At 36.4% G+C, this 13,024-nt stretch overlaps 1 pseudogene; it reads left to right on the top strand.

Annotated features, from left to right (window-relative positions):
• The first annotated feature begins 8,587 nt into the window (after positions 1-8,587).
• On the top strand, positions 8,588-12,955 carry LOC141442505 (cytochrome P450 6B2-like; annotated as a pseudogene).
• Positions 12,956-13,024: the final 69 nt, after the last annotated feature.

The raw sequence follows: 13,024 nt of genomic DNA on the forward strand, positions 1-13,024 counted from the left end.
GACTCTAAAAAGCCGTGATGGCCTAGTGGTTTGACCTGTGGCCTCTCAAGCAAAGAATCGTGGTTTCAAAACCGGACTCGCACCTTCGAGTTTTTCGAAAATCATGTACGAAATAACATTACTTAGTTTACCACGAGCTCTACGGTAAAGAAAACATCGTGAGGAAATCTACACAAACTTGCCAAGAAATTCAATAGTTTATGTGAAGACCCTTATCCGCACTGGTCCCGCTGGACCAGAACCCTCTCATTCTGGGAGAACTGTGCCCATCAGTGGGATACTGTAATGATGATGATCGTACATATTATGTAGTTTGGATGGCAAATCAAGTTCAGTCTCTAAAAATAACCTAACCATAAAAATTTAATTTTTAATACAAGCTTTTTTTGCTGACTGTACTTTTTATGATTGTACTTGCATTCCACCCAAACTACATTTGCATACCAAATTTCAACGCGATGCTATTAACCGTTGAAGAGTTCTGTCCTCCGGAGACGATCCTAGCTGGATTACCAGGATGTCACAACTAGATCATTGTATTGTAACGAGATTTACATATGTATTTCAAATTTCAAGTCAATCTGACTACTGGAAGTTGGTTAAATTTAACTTGCAAGATTTGATTACAGACAGACAAACAGACAGACAACAGGACAGGTGAAACTAAATAAAAGCTTGTAATAAAATGGTTACAGTTTTACAGATAAAATATTAGGTACCATCAACCAAATATGTGGTCTACCACCCTAAAGTTGATAATCGTTTGCATGTCATAAAACAATAATGCCAATAGACGTGTCTGTCAACTTGAAAGTTTTTTTTTTTTTATTCGACTGGATGGCAAACGAGCAAGTGGATCTCCTGATGGTAAGAGATCACCACCACCCATAGACAACTCCTGGGTATTGCAGATGCGTTGCCAACCTAGAGGCCAAAGAAGGAATACCTCAAGTGCCAGTTATTTCACCGGCTGTCTTACTCTCCACGCCGAAACACAACAGTGCAAGCACTGCTGCTTCACGGCAGGATTAGCGAGCAAGATGGTGGTAGCAATCCGGGCGGACCTTGCACAAGGTCCTACCACCTGCAAAGTTCGACTTTAGCGACATATTCATTTGATAGGGACCTGTTTTAAAATTGATAGACCACTTATTTGGCTGATGTTACCTATAGAAATTAAGTCTTAAGTAAAATAAAAATAAATTAGACTACATAATACCTACGAGTATAATATACACAAAAAACGTGCCCAATTTCCATCATTAGCTATAAGACCTCGAAAAATTCTAATAACATTATCAAGATCATCTTCATGGTATTTATTTAGTTGTTTCTGAGAAATTACTAAAACGACAGATGTCACCTTTAGATAGTCCTACAACAGTCACAGAATACTTACCACTGGAGTTGACTTTAGCTTAAACAAGACTTTTTGAAATAACTCCACAGGATTTAAGCAGGTGATTATTTACGAGTAATTGGGCTGAATATGCCTGTAAATGCTTATTAGAATTTGTTTTACATTTTACGTTGGCCGATTCGAGGTGTACCTAAGGCGTGAAAGGCGTGGCTATATTTTGAATAAAAAAAATCCAATAAAAATCTTTGCTGTGGTAGATTTTTCTTTCAAACTAACCAAACCATCCGTTAAAATATTCTGAACTTTTTTTTAAAACAGTAGAAAGATCGGGACAAAATTGTCATACTAAATTAAAACACGTTTAATCACGCAAGTAAGTAAATATTTTTGTAATTGGTTGTATGAGTTTATGTACATATTGTATTATATATCATTACGGTATTTTTCATATCATACCGGAAATCATTTATAAAAGAAAAATAAAAATAAATTATTCTAAGCCTTAAAACTTTTATTCCTAATGCTAATACGTTGACTGAAAAAACCAATGTAGTCATTGTTTTTTATATTTTTTGGTAGAGGAAAAAGATCATAAATTTGAGATCTCCTGTTATAATTGCTTTAAGGTATCTAAACTTTACCATGTATAGTGAACTACTGTGGGACCTTGTCACAACGAATGTGGTTAGGATATACCTATGTCTATCAAGAGAGTCATTGAATCATTTACTGGGAAAAGGTTCCAAAGATGGTTGGATAACAAATGGCTGCCTGTAGGATTTGATATATGGAGTGAGATAAAATCGCTGTGTGAGATTATTGAGCGTTTTAGTATAAAAATTAATATTATTAGTGTAATTAATTACTTTGTGCCCTAGGGTGTTAAAACATTTGTTTAAAGTCACACACAGCAGTATTACATATAATTTTGATAATATACGATTTAGTATAATAATCATCTGTCGGAAGAAGTCCACTGTTGAACAAAAATAAGGAGTGAATAAAAACTCCCTACTTGCGCACCCACACAACTACTTAAGTACACCAAACTATTTACTTATAAATATATTATAAATAAATTCCACTTCCCACTAATATAATAAATGCGAAAGTTTATAAGTCTGTTTGTTACTTTATCACGTCTAAGCCGCTGAACCGATTAAGACGAAACTCGGTATACAGATAGTTTGAGTCCCGGGGAAGGATATAGTGAAAACCGAATTCTACTCGGATGGAGTCGCGGGTCTAGTGAATAAATAATTAAAAAAAATAGTTAAAATATTTATATATGTTTTAAAATGGATCTATAATATTGTTTAATGAAATGGCTTACAATATAAGTATTTAACTCAACTATGTTTTTAACAGTAGATTCGCTATTACTTGAGGTAAGGGATCGCCGATCGTTGACATTTTTGAATTTTATATTCACAAGAAGCAATGAGCAATTTTAACGTAAAACTGTAAATACACACACAATTTTACAAACTTTTTCCTTTTATCATATAGTAGGATATTTATGGTATTGTTAAATGATCTTTTTAGTGGTTCATCATTTTAGTCCCTTGGTACAAAATCTACTATTTCAACGGTAGTCCATCCTCCCAAACGTGTTTAAATTATGTTATGACACTCGCATTATGACGGACCATCTCAAAATGCCGTAAACACACAATTTTATTGCATTCCGCGAGATAAATTCATAAAGATAATTTTTATACGTTTAATATTTGACGAGATGTGGCCATTAAGACCTCTATTAACCAACGTATCTTCTTACCGTTTTATTAAACTGTTCATTAACTGATGATTTACACTTACAGCCACTTGGGACAATGTGGAACCCGTTCACATTAAACATCCGTTAAAATGCTAATGTATTTCAAGAAAATTACAATTATTTGTATAGTGACAAGGTCTCATAAGGGTTCTTGTTCGCTGGTTCATGTAGCGACACTTGGGTTTTTGGAGGTCAGTGACCATTGCAAGTTAAGATATTAAAATTATTAATGACGGGATAAAATAATAAAGTGTTGTAAAACACTTGGGTTAAACACTATTAGCGTTCAATGTAAAAATAATTATGTATTTAGGACATTTGGCTGCAAAAAATATAATTCCAACCAAACATGATTCTCGATTGAGATGACTTTCAAATTTTGTAAGTTAGCACTTTGCTTAACTAAAAAATATTTTTTACTTCTCATGCTCTAAAGTAGGTCAATATAGCCTTACGAGGCGGGAGTAAAGTGAGTGGTTTAGTCCCTAGGGAGTAAAAGTTTTCACCTCGAGACTAAAAGTCAATATAAACCCTCGGATAAATAGACACCCTCGCCAAAGCTTGGGTGGCTAACCAGCTCGGGTATATATTGGCTTATTTTAGTCCCTCGATAAAAAATATACTTTTGTTCCCTGAAGAATATTTTCCGAAAAGGCCAAACCCAGTCGGTGACTTAACTCGTAATCGTAATTTATAATTATAAATAATAATTTAGTTTTGAAATATGTTATTTCCAGTTAATAAGTTTTATTAACAGATAACTTAAGAATTAAACAGATTTAAACCACATTTAAAAATATACTATTTTTAGTTGAATAGTAAAATTATTAATTATTATTATTACCTGCACAAACCTGCGAAGCAATTCAATGGTGTGTGTGAAGTTCCCAATCCGCACTGGGCCCGCGTGGGAACTATGGTCCAAGCCCTCTTGTTCTGAGAGGAGGCCTGTGCCCAGCAGTGGGACGTTAGGCTGGGATGATGATGATGATGAGTAAAATTATTATTTCTGATTTCTGCTCTACTCAAATAATTCATATTATTCAGGTCAAATTTAGGTAGGAATAGAAGGCAGCATGATACTTAAGGAATAACTTTAAAAACCGAAAGAAAAAGATTCTGTAATGTTATTCTGATTTATAATAAATATTTTTTTTTTAATTAACGTTTCGTTTTGTTGTTGTACATTTCTATCATCCCAATAAAAGTGTTTTATTCTGGCCACTTTTCATCAACATTTTTGTATGGAATAAATAACTTGTATCATGTTCATAGGTAATGTTATGCGTACCAACTGAGTCAACCAACACCATTATTCACAAGGCCAACTACGTAGTTTTTTAAAGCAGACATACTTATTATTAAGAATATGAATATTTTATTCGTTATTCACAAACACATTCACATAGACAGAAAAAAGTAAAATAAATTTTGCGAAATCGCGAAGCGGGCCCAGCTCAGCATAGTGTTGGCCGAGGAGGCCAACGCTGGTCCTCCGCTGTGACTGCTTGGTGACTTCTCGGAAGGCGACAAAAAAAAACACAAAAATCACAATTTCATTACAATACAGAGGGCAAGGAAAAAAAATGTTAATAATGCAAACTGTATTTTTTATTTAGTTTGTCGGTTAGGGTATCAAATAAGCTTTTGTTAAAAAATCCATTGTCATCCAAACTACATTTCAGTACTAAATTTCAAGTCGATGCCATTAACCGTTTTTTTTTTAAATATATTGGCTCTGTTCATTAGAGGAAAACTTTGCGAGTGTCTAGTAGGTTGCCATTAACCGTTGAAGAGTTCCGTTCTGCGGAGACGATCCTGGGCGGGATGTCACTACCAGATTGTTGTATTGTCACAAGATTAACATGACTATGCCTAATTTCAAGTCAATCGGACCACTGGAATTGGGTCAAATTTAGCTTCCAAGATTTGACCCAAACAAATAAACAAACAGCCCTGTAAGAAAAGAAAAGCTTGTTAAAAATTATCCGAAAAGTGTTTTTTCTTTTGTCAAACAAACAAAAATTACAAAGATGAATTGCGTTAAAGCCTGTGACGTCACGCCGTGCTAAAGAGTGGCGCAATTCGTGACGCCACATGAAACTTTAACTAGCTATATCTTTATAATTTTTTGTTTCATTCTTTTAAAACAAAAAACACTACACCGCTGACAAAAAGCTAAAATAAAATGAAAAAAAAATTGTTTAAGCACCTCCCGTGCACACATAGCGGAGATGGTTATTTTTAAATTTAAACTCATCATCACCACTCACCAGGGATCATTTTTAAGCAAAATATTAAGTTAGTGCTAATTTTGTTACAATCAGGTGGTCGAAAAAACTAAAAAAAAACTTGAAAGTATTGTAAGTTAATGACCAGCAGTAGAATAAATCCCGTTTTGTATTATACATATACATGGTTCTTAGGCATAGCCTCTTGATTTAATTTCGCGTAAGTAAATTTTTTGTTATTACTTCTGTGTGTAAAACCAATTAAGTGTATCCTACTAATTAATGTTCACTTTATAAATAACACGTAATGATAGCGACACTTAAATATAAATTAATTAAGACGCTGTCCGAGATTGAATCTGCGTTCGCTTGCTTCGTTTATTGAACTACAAATAAATACGAGATACCAAGAATGTTAATTTTTAATTAAGAGCATGGTTCCGTGTCATTATTAACTAGTTTTTTAATGAATTATAACTTTTTACTTTACCTTCCTACACACACATATATAAATAGAGGTACACACGCATACGCATAAATAGTTACATTCCGAAAGAATTAGTTTATCAATGCACCCGGGAATTTTGCAATTTTTCGGAAGAAAACGAATTAATATATGTCAATCCAGATTTTAAACTCTTTCTCTGTGCCACATCTAACCAGTGCACCTGTTTAGGTGTAGAAGATTAAAAAAAACACACACATACAACACTACTTGGTGATCTTTAAAACTCGAGCCTACATAATAATAAAATAAATAAATATCACGGGACAATTCACACCAACTGACCTAGTCCCAAAGTAAGCTTAGCAAAGCTTGTGTTATGGGTACTAAGCAACGGATAAATATAATTATATAGATAGATACATACTTAAAATACATAGTACACACCCAAGACCCGAGAACAAACATTCGTATTTTTCATACAAGTATCTGCCCCGACACGGGAATCGAACCCGGGACCTCAAGCTTCGTAGTCAGGTTCTCTAACCACTAGGCCATCTGGTCGTCTAAATAATTGTCATGGACAGTCATGGTTGTCCATGACTATAGCGATGATTGCTTTCCATCAAATGAGAGAGAGAGAGAGAGAGAGAGAGAGAGAAACATTTATTTACACATTTTCGATACACATAAAAATACATTAGATGGAGAAAAAAAAAAAACATCGAATAGTATAAAGTGGACCCCACTCAGCATAACCAAATGGCCCGCGTTCTCGTTTTTCACCCTACCTATCATATGAAAATGCAAGTAAATTTCATATTGTAAATTATCTACAAATACGAGGAGGAGGGGTTGAGAAAACTTTGTAGCTCCACTGAATAATGGCAATAACCCAGGTCATGGTGTATTTAAAATTCCCAATAATTAATAACAGAACCCTAATAAAATAAAACAAAATAAGTATGTTACGGTGCGAGCATTCCACAGCCAATTAGTTTATTGGGCGACACATGTCCTTCCCGGAACGTGGTGATACCATCGCTTAGGGTAGGGCTACACTGGGATGCAAATTCCATTAGTTCAGTAAAAAATATCGCTATAGCGTGAAATGTCAGAACAAACAAGGGTAGCCACGTAAATGAGCTTGCGAGCTTACGCTGTAAAACTCTACAACGGGAGATGGCAGAGAAATGTTAGAAACCGAATAAAAAAAAAAACAATATACGCACTAACAAGTGTATATTTGATTGATTCAGGTGTTATATTGTTAATTGTGTAACATCACAGCCTTATTTACTATGAATATTTTCACTTTGTCTGTACTAATATTTTGAGCCTTTTTTTAATATTACAACATTAGCCAAGCTTTACGGGGAATAAGAGTAATAATAATTACCTCAATAGAAAGAGAGGAAATATACGTGAAATTACAAGAAACAACAAAAACGAAAATAAGAAAAAAAAAGAAAAGGTCTTGCAACAACAAAACTGCTGGTCTTCGGTTTATAATATTTCTACGCCATACTATAGCAAACAAGGAATGGAACCTATGACATTATGTAAGACCAATTTATACCCTTGTTAATGCAAATAAAAATATTTGAATCTGAATTTATAACACCTGTCAATAGAACTAATCTTAATCATTCATTCACTCATTCACTTCCCAATACACCCTCAACCTAACCAAGACTCCGAAACGGGCGTTAATGTGCTCAAACACCTTATATATCTCCTTAATAATAATACTATACATATTTATTATACTTATATCGGAGAACAAGGCCCTATCGTACCTACTCGATACCCAATTAATAAAAAAACTCCCCGTGTTCTTTTTTATAATGTTTCGTTAAACATCTAATTTGGGTTTTAAAAAAAACTCGACGTTAACTTGAACGCAACTTATATTTATTTTGACAGAGGCAGTAAATCGGACCCGCTTTTGTGGGTTGAAAGATTAATCACCTATTATTTCGGTAATTTTAATAGTGTAAGGTGTTGGGCTCTTCTTAGGGGTCCCTGGGCACAGGTACCTTGTTTTCGTGTGGGTTTACATTTTGTCCACAGCTTATTGGAAAAGGAAATGCGTTTGGGATAAGACTGTGCGATTGTTCGTGTGTATGTCTATTACCATTTAGTACTGAAACGATTTTAATGTGGTTCTGAGATTAGACGTCTTCATTTTTTTTTGTTATTAATGTACTATTTTTGATGCGTTTTGTCTAATTGTTATGATAAAAATAGCAGTGCATAGGGAATATAGGGTAATAAATGATCACTGTTGCTGTTTAATTTCAAATAGCAACAAGGTTTAGTTTCTTCACAAAGCGAAGTGAAAAGCATAACTTGTTCATAAAAGCCATTTTACCCTCAAACTATGACATATCAAGCCAAAGCTCTGGTAAAAATAGACGGATCAAGTAAAATGGTGCGCTATTTAATTATTTCAATTAATTTGATTTTATTTTATGATTTTAATTCTAGTTTTGACATATTTTATATTTTTTATTGTTAGATAAATATAATTAATTTTAAACCGAACTAACTTAGTTTGTAAATCGTGTACTAACCAATCAACGGATCTATGTTGTCAGATGAAATAATCTTTATTTATAAGAAAGAAAGAAAGAAAATACATTCTTTACGCCATGAAAACATCACAATTAACAACAATAGAATAAAGACACGACATACATGACGCTAATAATGCTACGGCTTGCCGTGGCATTAATAACAAACTATCAAAATTACAAGACACATCAAATATGTCTGAAGGTATTATACTTTCTAATATAGTTGGGTACGGAACCCTCGCATCCTTCATCCAACGGCCGCTTGTAACCGTTTAGCGGCTCAAAGGAGCTTGTTAGGGGCCAGCACTATTTGTTCCGGAATGTCCGCGCACGATTAATGCTGCTAGATAACTTGCTTGTCTATGGACGGATTTATTGGTTGTCTATGGCATAAGAGCGAAGCGGTTCGCTGGTGCCATAGACTAGTTCTTCGTTTTTCGTCTTTAGGAGAGGCTCCGAGGCACGCAATAACCTAACCAAAAAAAAATTGGGAAATCCCCGACTTTGTCACTGCAAAGTTCAATATTTCAAAAACGGCTGAACCGATTTTGATAAAACATGTCTAAGAACCGTCGCTAGAAAACCTGCTTTCAATTAAAAAAACCCGCATTCAAATCGGTCCAACCGTTTAAGAGCTACGGTGTCACAGATAGACACACACACAGGCACACAGACACATAAACACACATAGCGGTCAAACTTATAACAGCCCTCTTTTTGCATCGGGGGTTAACAAGCTATGAAAAGAGCTACCACTAAAAAAGCATACAGACGAATTTTTTGAAGATGGTTAAAAAGCGTCGCGTCGGCAAGCGCAGCGTAGGACGTCCACCAACGATGTGGACGGATGACCTGGTTAAAGCCGCGGGTTCACGGTGGATGCAGGCCGCTTCCAACTGAGGCAACTGGAGGTCTATGGGAGAGGCCTATGTCCAACTATGGACGTCCTACGACTAATATGAAGACGATGATGTTGATGACAACTGCAGGGCTACTACGAAACTCGAAGTTCGTGTCGTGCGGTCCCTCTCGCTCTCGTATTAAATAGTGTAAGTGTCAGAGGGACCGCACGACACGAACTTCGAGTTTCGAGTTTCGTAGTAGCCCTGCTGAACCAGTGAGCTTTGTATCAGGTGAGAGAGGGGTCATTTACGGGTCAGATTTATGTAAAAAACAGCTATGCTGGCAATTTCTTGCCCCTAATGGAAATTGCCGCATTAGCACGCTAAAGTGGCAATGGGCCGGCCATATAACCCGAAGAACCGATAACCGTTGGGGTAGACGAGTTCTTGAGTGGAGACCACGGATCGGCAAACGTAGCGTAGGACGTCCTCAGACTCGGTGGAGCGATGATCTTCGCAGGGCGGCTGGCAAGAGCTGGATGAGAGTAGCCGAGGATCGTGCTCAGTGGCGTGCCATAGGAGAGGCCTATGTCCAGCAGTGGACTAACATAGGCTGATGATGATGATGATGATGATGAATGGAAATTTGCCGAAAAACTAGTCACAATAATCTTGAAGATGTATTTTCAAATCGTTTCATAAATGATGGAGAACAGTTCTGAATTATTTACTGGATCAGGCATTACTTTGCAGAGGTCCGTATCAATGAAGTAAAACAGTTACTTTGCTCACCCTCTTAGCATGGTGAACGGTTGTGTTGCACTGAAAATGAGCTCTGGTTGAATACAAAACGCTCAGTGTATTGTGGCCACCAGGTGATAGATGGGTTTGTGTGATTTGTGTGTGTTATTAGAGTGTGGAGGTGGAGGAACTGCATGACCACACATTGTGACGTTTCCGTTCATTAATAGTTCTGAGTTACCAGGCGAAAAAAACAATTAATAGCCTTCTTGTTCGCGAGGTGTCGGATAAATTAGTTGGCGTCTCTGGCGACCCCAGGGCCTGGTCTTTTTTCGCCCAGAGGCTGAGCTTAGCCGTGCAGCATACTAGGCACGATGCCCCGGTAGGAGAGATACAGGGTTTAGATATTTTTAATATATATAATTGTTATCGTTTATTTTTATACCTACTATATCATGTTTGTTGAAATAAAAATCATATAATTAAAAAAAAAAATAATAGCCTCCCCTTTTTAAAGTTGGTTAAAAATACGCTTTTCTTTTTTGCAGTCGATTAGACTGAATCTTCTGACTTGAGGCGCCCGCGCAGCGTGCGATCAATTTAAGTTAAACTCAAGCGCCTGTTAATACGCGCCAAGTGAGAACTTATGTTATTAAGTTTTTAATTAATTGTTTTTAGTATTGAGCCCGGTTTATGAGTGGGAGATTAATTTGATTTAACGAAGGTTTGTTTGAGCCTCAGTAGTAATATACGGTAATAATCACGCCTACTTCGTTGAAACAATTGAAACTTAAATTGCTTGGCTTTTGCTGCTCCCCCCTCTCGCTCACTCCACTTCGCTCCCTCTTACACAGTCAAGTTTAATTAAGTAATATATACTATTTGTTATCATCAGCAGTTTGCACGTAATCTGATATTTTTTAAAACGAAGGACGAGATTCCAACCTGCATCTGATCTCTTCGTAAACGCACTATTTGGTAAGTGGATAGCAATTTTTGTATGTATGTACGTCAAGTCAAACCATTTGATTCCTGACCTACCGTAGAACGTTCTCACAGTAGGTGTCACAAAGAATTCCCTTGTCACGCAATGCGATGTCACGCTGTGACTTTTTCTACCATTTTCTTGACAAAAGTATGAGATGTCAACTTGACATTATTAGCACAAAGTCCCACCCGGGCCATGATTCAATTTGTTCGACTGTACATATAAATAAGTAGAATTTAACTATTAGCAATTAATTTGTCATAAATACTTCAATGATTTGTACCGTTTAGTTTTTATTTATTTATTTTTTATCGACTGGATGGCAAACGAGCAAGTGGGTCTTCTGATGGTAGAGATCACCACCGCCCATAGATATCTGCAACACCAGGGGTATTGCAGATGCGTTGCCAACCTAGAGGCCTAAGATGGGATACCTCAAGTGCCAGTAATTTCACCGGCTGTCTTACTCTCCACGCCGAAACACAACAGTGCAAGCACTGCTGCTTCACGGCAGGATTAGCGCAAGGGTGGTGGTAGCAATCCGGGCGGACCTTGCACAAGGTCCTGCAAAACCACCTGAGTTACCAATACAATACAATTATTCTTTAGAATAACAAAACACAGGTAAGTATATTAGAGAGATTTTCCTAGGTAAGCAATAGGCAAGCGATCTCTTCCAGGCAACCTTTACAATAGACAGAAGACGGGATTAAATTTTAACGAGTCTGGTATAATTTCGAAATTCAAAATTCCTAAGTGCAACATTCCTAAAGAAAAAACTCAGAAAATTAAAATCTATTATGTACGAAAATCATAAATTGTACACACGGAATCCTTCTTATATGCTAATGCAATATAATATTGAAAAAATTATCATAGTCAAACAAGCATTGTACGTTATTACTTTACTGGCAGACAGTCTGTAATTAATTCACAACATAAATCGAACGCAGGTGTCTCTTAACACGTTTAAAAATGACTATTTTAATAATACCAATCGCATTTATCTTGATATCATGCCTGATATACCGTCACTTGACGAAGAAGCTGAACTATTGGAGCAAAGGAACATCGTCGGGCACAACCGATGCCTTTCTTTGGGAACCTAAAGGAATCAGCACTGAGAAGGCAACCCGTCGGCTTGGTATACAAGAAATTCTACCACGACTATCCCCAAGAGAAAGTAGTAGGCATCTACTTGATGAAAACACCAGCCCTTCTAATCAGGGACCTAGAAATTACGAAACATATTTTAATTAAAGATTTCGACACATTCGCTGACAGAGGGATAAAGTTCGGAGAAAAGATTTGGGTCAAAACTTGTTTCACGCTGATGGAGACACTTGGAGACAGTTGAGGAGTCGATTCACTCCTCTCTTCACTTCGGGGAAACTGAAGAACATGCTGTATCTGATGATTATTGAACGAGCGGATAGATTCATTGAGCACTTAGATAAAGTAACAACTATAGATCCAGAGCAAGAAGTGCATTTCTTGATGCAGAAATTCACCCAAGCCACCATAGCTGCTTGTGCGTTTGGCCTAGATATTGATTCATATGATACTCAAATAGAGACCCTTCAAAGAATAGATAAAAATCTTTACAGTCAATAGCAGCTCTATCTTAGATATGATGTATCCTGGATATTAAAGAAAATGGGAAAATCCAAGTTTCCAAGTGAAGTCAAGGATTTCTTCGTCAATTTGACAAAAAAGTAATCGCACAGAGAAATGGTAAGCCTACTGATAGGAATGACTTCATGGATTTGATGTTAGCTTTAAGGGAAAAGCAGATTCTTGGTCCAAAAGGAGATACAGATACTGGTGCTGAGAAGGTCGTAGAAATGTCAGACAGTGTTTTATAACAGCACAGTCGTTTGTTTTCTACGCGCTGGGTACGAAACCAGTGCTTCTACTATGGGTTTCATGCTATACCAACTAGCTCTCAACCTGATATACAAGACAAGTTATAGCAGAAAAGATAATTGAAGAAGCATGATGGCTATATCTTGGAGTCCATGTCCGAATTGATTATATGACTAAGGTTTTGATGAAACG

The sequence above is a fragment of the Choristoneura fumiferana genome, chromosome 25, assembly GCF_025370935.1.
Source record: "Choristoneura fumiferana chromosome 25, NRCan_CFum_1, whole genome shotgun sequence".
Classification (NCBI taxonomy): Eukaryota; Metazoa; Arthropoda; class Insecta; order Lepidoptera; family Tortricidae; genus Choristoneura; species Choristoneura fumiferana.